Source organism: Crocodylus porosus, unplaced genomic scaffold (genome assembly GCF_001723895.1).
Source record: "Crocodylus porosus isolate Cpor-Errol unplaced genomic scaffold, CroPor_comp1, whole genome shotgun sequence".
In the NCBI taxonomy this organism is placed as follows: domain Eukaryota; kingdom Metazoa; phylum Chordata; order Crocodylia; family Crocodylidae; genus Crocodylus; species Crocodylus porosus.
Genome location: NW_017728906.1, coordinates 26,619,958 through 26,629,059, shown reverse-complemented (window position 1 = coordinate 26,629,059; position 9,102 = coordinate 26,619,958).

The window sequence follows — 9,102 nt, the reverse complement described above, 5'->3', positions numbered from 1 at the left end:
CCAGAAGCCTCTATCTTCAGCTGCTTTCCATGCATGTGGCTGCTTCAGCACCACATGGCCCCTGGCTGCAACTTTAGACCACTTGTGCACTGGCCCACCAGTACCCTGGGGCCAGGAGTGGGAGGGAGGGAGGAAGGGTGTGTGTGTGTGTGTGTGTGTGTGTGTGTGCATGGTGGGAGAAACACATAGTGTATGTGGTGTGTAGTGGGGGAAGAACACTGTGTGTATGTGTATGTGTGTGTATGTAGTGGGGGCAGCACGATGTGTGTGTGTGCAATGAGGGACAGAAAGGGAGAGTGTGTGTGTGTGTGTGTTAGTAGGGTGAGTCCCACAAGCACCCCCTCACCATACACATTGCACCCACACCCCCCTTACACTGACATACATGCTGACCCCCACACTCACACCCCCTCACACACCTCAGCCACGCTACTCCATACACACTTTCTCCCACAAACCCCATACCCACCCACACCCCACTTATATACACATATCCACATACTTCCTCACCCCACACCCCACATATCTATCCATCCCCACAATTCCCACATGCCTCCACACCCTCCCCCACATACCCACACATTCACAGCTCCCCACAAACCTTTACTCACCCCCCAAGTCCTCCACACCCCCACAGTTTACAAGACTAAGACTTCATTTTAAGTTATTGTGTGAGCACCTCTATGTATACTACACAAGCATATGCAAATCAGGACAAAAATATTTTTTGAAATCAAATCAATGAACATTGTAGATGCTTGTTTTTTACAATATAATTTTATGGCAAAACTCCTTCTTGAAAGGAGTTTTTGCAGGGGCAAGGGGAGAGGCTACTGGTGACAAAGATCAGGGGTTAGGGGCAGGACTTCTGCTCCCAAGATACCAACCAGGGGACAGGGACGTGTCAAGGGGAGGGGCTACCCATGTGGCCCATGACAGCTTGCCAAAACTCGGCAAGCGGTCCTCTGCCCAAAATCATTGCCCACCCCTGCTGCAGAGGGTTGGAGGATGACAACCCCTGGCTTAAACTAATCTATAAAGATTGAATCAATTTATGCTTGGGCAGATTGACTATCTGTACTTAGCCCTTATATTGCCTGAGATTCTATTTATGTTTTGATCCAAAAATATCAGTCAGGCATTTGGAGTGTTTATCTGCAGCATATTTTATTGCATTTTAACAATAAGGGAAAATATGTACATTCAGTTGAACACAAAGAGTAATTATTTCACCAATTATGCTTATGGGTGGGAGCTAGTATTACAGTAATGTTGTAGCCATGGTGGTCCAGAAATTATGTGAGAGGCAACGATTTCTTAGAGACATTTTTACTGGACCAAGTGAATAGTTTGGATAGAATTAGATAAGCTTTTGAATGCCAGGTGTTTTTCTTCAGATCTGAAAATTAAAAGCCAGCACAGCATAGTAAAAAACAGTAGGAAGAAGCGGGAGAGAAATTCCCCAGTAGGGCTGTGCAAAACAGCACCATTCCATTTCAACTTCAGTTTCAATGTTTCAGTGGAACAGTGTTTTGTTTCAAGTTTTATTTCATTTTGAAACCACTGTTCCATTTCATTTTGTAGAAACTGTTTTGCTGTTTAGATGCTGTTTCAACGTTTTGCCCATAAGCTAGAATGGGGAAATACAAAACTTCCTATAACTTTGTCATTTTTTGCCTGATTCAAATGAAATGTACAGCTATGGTAGCCCCTCCTGAGTCCATTAAGCCTACCAAGCTGCAAGGAGATAAGTGCAGGGTTTCTGCACTTATCTGTAAGTGTACCTCAAATTCTTGAAAGCAAAACTCAACATGCTGTGCCTTAACACATGTCACTTGTATTTGTTAAGGCACAGCAGGGTGAAAACTGCAGGGGTGGTAGTCCCTGCTGAGGCCACAAGGCCTGCCAAGTTTCAAGGAAATAGGTGCAGGGGTTTCTGGGAAACTCGTGACATGGGTGACACTGTGTGTGTTAAGACGTGCTCTCACTAGCACTGTGGCCTCTACACAACATGGTAGTGTTCCCCAGTGAGGTCTCCTCCTCCCCTACAGCCTGAATCTGGTCTGCCACTTTAAATGGCAACAGGTAATAACTTAATAAGCAGCACAGTAGCACCAGCAGCATCTCAGGTAGCCAAACTGTCACAAAGCCTTTTTTTCCTTTCCTGCAGGAGATTTTTCTCCAGCAGCTACAAGAGAACTCTCCCTGCCAGCCCTAGCCCTGGGGCTTGGATGTGCCCAGGGTCCTGCATCCTTCCAGTCAGGTGCTAGGGGCCTGAGGATATGGCACTGGCAGACAAGGTCCTTTCCTTTGGGTCAATCCAAACTTGTATGTTTTAGCAGACCAACTGAATAGTTAGTTACAGAAATATATCTTAACAAGCTTTCAGGTTGAAAACCTTTTGTTAGGCTGAGGAAACACCTGCAGTTAGCCTCTGTGTGCGCTGTTCCTGTATGGAAGGAATACTAAAGCAGCCAGCGGCTGGCATGAAATGCAGACAAAAAAGCCTGTCAGTGAAAATGCAAATGGAGGTGTCAGGGAGTGAGGGACATGCTGAGTTGAGGGAAGAAGGGGATGTAGCAGCTCAGGTAAAAGTGCAGAGGTACCTGGGGAGTCAGATGTTCGGAAGGTTGTAGTTTGTCATAAATCCAATGTCTATATTGAGTCCATGAGTTTCTGTATCTAGGGGGCTGTTGAAGTGAAGTTCATAGGCCCAGATCTGAAAAGTGGATGGTAAATTCAAACAATAACTAAACCTTGCTAACCTAACCTCATCACCAGAAGCCAATTTCCTACAGCTCAAAACATAAAACCTGCCAACGATCTCCAGGACCCCCACAAATTGCACACCACACTCTAAGACAAGAATACCCAACTACCTGTGGGGGCACATTCCTCATAAAAAAAAAAAAACAATCTGTCCCCAGTCTCTCAGGCCTGATCCTGAGAAGGAGCAATCAATGAATATAATAATAAAATAAAAGGGTCTAGAAGAAAGCAAAAGGTATTCTGGAATCCCACTTGCTAGGTTAGGCTAGCAAGTAAGAAATCATTCAAATCAATGCAAGGGCTCCTGTAAAAACACAGGGGAAAGACTCCCCATGACTCCCTGGAGAAGAAGGGGGAAGCACAGCATGGCCAGGGCCTTTGCTAGTGACTCATCCATGCCTCTCTCCTGGGGTGGGTTTGTTGACCAGGCAATGAAGCCCTGCAGGGGCAGATTCAGAAACCCTTAGAAGCCCATGCTGGGGCTCTCACCTGGGACATGTGGGCTGGGACTGTATTTGCCCCCGTGCCCTGCATGATTTTCCCTGCTCCACTAACTCTGTCCCAGGCAAATGCCTGGCTTTCATGTCAGATCCTGTGGGTGGGAGAGGTGGCATCAGATTCTGGGGGCTCTGCATGCTTCAGCCTGGGCAGGATCAGTGCAAAGTAGCTGGTGGATCAGCCTGGGATCAGGCAGGCCAAAGAGACAGCTGAGCATCCAGGTGCATTGTGCCCAGCCTGCCCAGGCTGAGCCATGCGGAGCCCCCAGGAGCTGATACTGGGTTTCCCACTCATGGTGTCTGGCATGGAAGCCAGGTGCTTGGCCAGGACAGAGGTGGGTGGAGCAGGGAAAGCCATGCTGGATGCTGGGGGCAGATGGAATCTCAGCCCACTGGCTGTCCAGAGTAAGAGTCCCAGTGCAACCTTGTAAGGGAGCCTGAATCCTAGGTGGGCAGCCCCTGCAGGGCTGCATTACCCAGCCAGGAAACCCACTCCAAGGGAGAGGTGCAGGAAAGCGACTAGCAAAGGCCCTGCTCATTCTTCACTGCCCTCTTCCTCTGCAGGGAGTCATGGGTGGAGGGGGGCTTTCTCAGGGGTTTGACAGGAGCTCTTGTGCCTCCTGTCTCCTGCATATGCTTGACGGGCAATTTGCTAGTTTATAATAATATTTGCACGCTAAAAATAAGTAATAACTTAAGGTGCTCACAAAGCAACACACTATTGACTTAGCATTCAACATTTCACTATACAGAAACTGTGAAGAGGTTATAATAATGTTTTTTTGCATAGATATAAATACATACACATATTCATAAAGGTCAACATCATATCTAGTTGACTTTTTAATGATTCGGAGCTAAAAATAGTTTGATAGATTTTTTGACCCTTGCAGAAGTACACTCCGTTCCAAATAAATCTGACCATATTCAGGCCAAATCCATTTCCCCAGGCACAGCTTAACTGCCATTTCTAACTATGGGAAACCAAGTGTTCTCTGTAATATGCATATGTACATTCCTAGCTATTTCTGAATAGGGCTTGGACAGATCATTCTACACATTATGTTCACATGCTGTCAGCCAGACCATATGGCTGTTCATTGTGACAAGATGGCAGACAGCACAGACAACAACACTGGGTATATTCCTGGCTTCACGTAAGCCACTCTCTTTTGTCTGAAAACACCAAGCATAAATAGACTATTAATTTGCTCACCTACTGCTTCATTCAGCAAAAGCCAGATTTGCCCACCTCTCCTAAAAGCATTCAGTGCCTAAAAATATTTTTTAAGTCACTGAACACAAGAGAAAATGACATGCTGGTTGTGTGGAGCTGTGATGAGAACTCCAAATTTAATTTTCAGTGGGTATGTCTACATGAGAGGCTTACTGTGGAGTTGCCTAATTAGCTCCAGAGGAAAGTCCCAGTATCTACACATGCAACCCTATTTGACTGCAGTAAACAAATACATTTCACTGTAGGCTAGCACTTGCAAACACAAGTCTTATCCTACGGCAGTATTATTTAGTGAACTGCATTGCACATGTAGACACTGACAGGGCTGACTGGGACATGAGGGTGCTTCAGCTGAGGTGGACTCATCCATGTCCGGACGAGTGTGGATGTAAGGTCAGTAGTGCTACAGATCCACCTGTGGCACCATGAGCCACATATGAAGGTATTTCCCACACTGCTACCTTGCAGACTAGGGGAGGGGGTTGACCCTGGGAGATCCTGAGGTAAAAAAAAAAACATGCCAAAAAAGAGCAGGGCAGCACACATGGTGGTACAGTGCACCATCCCAAACTGGATTGGGTACAATCACTATTTCTGCCTACTTAAGGAGACAACTTCCTATCAGAATTAAAAGCATGGATAAATTAGACATGTACACAAAAAGGTAATAGCCAAGAGCCTATTTCTTCTTCACATGCCTAAGTGGTACCTACGTAGCCATGGGACTACAGTTTTATGCCACTTAGGGAGCATTTGAAATTCAGCATTGCTACAGACACTCTGTGCTTTTCTTCTATGAATGTTCAGAAAGTTGCACGTTGGCCACATAATTGTTTGGGTGGGGGCTCAGAGAGTAAGAGAATCATGCAGGAATATGTGTATTGCTTGGTAAGTCCCAACATTTTGTTCATAGAAACTTGATGACATGTGACTTTTTATAATTCAATGTTTGTTTTTGTTATTATTAGTACAGTGGTTCAGCTTCAAGGTCAAAAGAAATAAAACACTTTAGGCAATACTTACCCCATGGCATAGTGTTTGGAACACTTCCTTGGGAATCAGAAAACTGGTTCAACCCTCCTCTAGGTAAAATGGGCTAAGACTCAGATCTCTGGCAGTCTAGCCAAGTGTCTTAACCATGGGGATTGTCAGTCATTTTTCATCTAAGGCAGGTATGAGGTGAAACTAGAGGTGGAAATAGAATCTTAAACTATTTATTTATAAGTGCCAGAAACTGGCCCAACACGACTACATAAATACAACTTGGGTGCATGAACATAATTTACTTATTTTCTATTTTTTATACCAAAATTCATTTCTAGTGTGAAATAAAGCTACAAACTATATACACACTAACAACACCAGCTGGCAGGGAATATGTGGGGAAGCAGGGGGAGAAAAAGTGAAAACATGGTCCCAGGAGACAGAGGTATGTGACAACAAAAGAATAAAACTGCTATAGGAAAATATGTACAACAGCCCCAGTCCTTAGTCTATGACTAAACATAAAGATTACAGTGAGAGGTTTTTGTAACTAATCAGAGAACAATTCTATTATTGAACTCCTTCATAAACAGGTAAAGATGGACATTCCCAACTCTTTCCATGTGGAAAGGAGGCTCAGACTCCATCTTGACCTGCCCAATAATAAACTATCCCCACAATTCCACATAGAAGAATGATGGAAAAAATTCTCAACAGTATTTTCATAGAGATCCCTTCTCTGGAGTGATCCTTTTGTAGAAGGGGATGATTTGGGTTCTGCTTTGGCGTAACTATGAATACAAATGCACTATCATTCCATAGTATTTTTTTTTAAAGGAAAGCTATGCAAGTTCCCAAATGCATGTAAAACATGCACTTTTGAACTTCACTGACATTTATGTGTGCTACCATCACCTTCAAATTCTGTTCTCTGTCCTAATGGTCAGTTAAATCTTATTCTTAATCCCTGCAAAAGTCCCTCAGTATTAATCATAATGCATTACGGAGCCACCTGTTTTTAGGACTAGAGAAATGAAAGTCCCTTTGGTAGCTGTAATTAACAGATTTCACAGTTTAGCACCTGTTCTCAATATAATTTGCATTAGCCATAGCTTTTTGTCATTGCTTTTCATGAGAAACATTAAATTCTCCCACAAATTTAAGGGCAAAATGTTGACTCCACATATTTCCAATAATTTACTCACAGGGATCCAATTTCTGAAGAGTGCATCACATCTCATTTATTTAATTGTCTGTGAGTGCATATACACAAGACACTTTACTGTGTGGTAGCATAGCTTACTGTGCAGTAGGCATGTGCTTCTACATGTGCACACACCTACTACACAGTAAAAATTGCTACTTGTCAATAAATTTGCTACTTCCAACTACAAGTAGCAAATTTACTCACAAGTAGTTACTGTGCAGTAACGCACATGTAGATGCCAACTGGGAGCAAATTTGCTCCCAGTCAGCCCCACCACTAGTGGGTCAGCCTGAGACTCTGGGGCTGGGAGTCTCTCCTGCCCCAGGGCTAGGCTGTCAGGCCCAGTCTCAGGCCCTTAAAAGCCTGCAGGTACTCAGAACCCTGGGGCATGTGAAAGGAGCCTGGGGCCACATCAGGTCACTGTGTCCCCCTGCACAGGCCAAATGTGCGAACCTGCTTGCACCCCAGCACTGCTGCCAGGCTCACACCACCCAGGTCTGCAGGCTGCTGCAGGCTTTTGCCAGGCCTGTCAGCACGTAGGCCCAGCTGCAGGTAGCTCCTGGTCACCTGGGTCCAGCTCCATCTGCCCACAGGAAACCTCCAGCAGCCTGCCCAGAGCCTGCAGATGTTGCAGAGCATTGCCTCCCAGTCCCATGCCATGACCTGTGCTGGGTACCACAGGCAGTTTCACAGCCGCAGCAGCATAGAGACAGCCATATGGAGGCTTGGAGAGGAGGAGCAGGAGGCCCTATGGTGTTGTCACTGCCTACACCACACCCAGCCACCTGGGCCCCCAATTGGTCATAGAAGGGGCACTGGCAACTTTGTCATTCAGTGGGGTGAGGAGGAGGTTGTGGCAGAATTCCATCTGTCTCTCTCCTCAAACTCTGCTATCTGACAGTTTGGTTACCGTGGGCACTATAAAGGGCAGACACCTCTGTCCCATCAGCTTCTGGTAACCCTGAGTTGTAACGTGAGCTGGATACATTCCAGAGGGAGGGGGAAACTTGTTCCCTCTGCCTTCATGACTGGCCTCACATACCTGGGTGGGGGGCTTAGATTCCCTATTGTTCTAAGCCAACTTAGCTGGGAGGAGGCTAGACAGCCTGCCAGTCTACCTGACAACTAGTGATGCATTTCAAATTGTTTGGCTGGCAGCCAAGAGTTTCTGGCTTTCATTAGATCAGGTAAATTAGGTCATAAGATCTATATAAGTTAAGGACTGCCCGGGAGGAGGGGAAGTAGCTATGATGAAAACTCTCAGAGAAGCTGGACCATCTGAAACACTCTCTCTCTTGAAACTCATGATCAATGAACTGTTTGCCTCCAGAGGGAATCTCCAGCTGCCTCTGAATGATATGTGTGAGTAAGCTACCTGAGCTCTAACTAGATATATAGCTTGCAGTAACACAGATGCATAATCATAGCGTACCATGCCACTGTTTGCTCTAAGGTATTGCTCTTATTTTGTTCTACCCTGTGCCCTATTCCAAACCTACTCCTTGTAACCAATGAAGTTCTCCTTTGTACCTTGTGTGGAAGACTTATTGGGAGTGGGTCTAGATTATGTCATGGGGTCCCCTTGATTTGCCTGACTAAGGGAAACTACTATTTGTGCTTCAGACTGAGGGAAGCACCCCAAGCTCTTGCAGTGGGTCAAGTACCTTCAACTACTACTAGGTCTGTGTTTCCCAGAGGGAACAGGTCCAAGATCAGTCCAGACTCTGGGTGGTGGCATCATTACCTCCAGGCTTGTGGGTGTGCTTCAGTAAGTGGGTCAACCAGATGTGAGGTGCCCCCAGGGAGGCTCTTGGAGCCTGGAAGGTGGCTGGGTGCACTGAGGTGGGTGGCTCAACACAGAAGCACCCTTTACTGACCAACCACAGAGATGCAGTGGCAGTTCCCATGGGGCAGGTGCTCTAATGCTCACATCTATGAGGGGCTGTCAGGACAGATGCAGGAGCACAGCATGACTGATTGGTGTGGCAGTGCCCCATAAAGGTTTGCAAGCAGACTGGGCCACCATCATTGACCACAGTCCTTGGTTGGGCAATGGCCACAAGTCCATAACCTTTATGCAGCAGCTAACAGAGATCCTTGTGCCCCAGGACCCAGGCCACAGCCACGCTGTGTACTGCAGCACAGGCAGCCAGTCTTAGCCCTTGCTCTGGCCTAGCATCAAGAGTGGTATGTCACTGGAGGAGGGCCCTTTGTGGTGCCAGCAGCTCATACTGCTGACCTCCCCAGCCTCTAACAGCACCTCAGAAAGCCCAGGCCAATGCCTGCCCTGACAGTTCTGCAGCCTCAGCCCCAACCACAAGGTGTGACTGGCCATGTCATCATTGGCCACCAGCAGCACCAGCTGCTCCCTGGGGGTGGGGGGTCTGGCTGGGTGCCCACACACTATG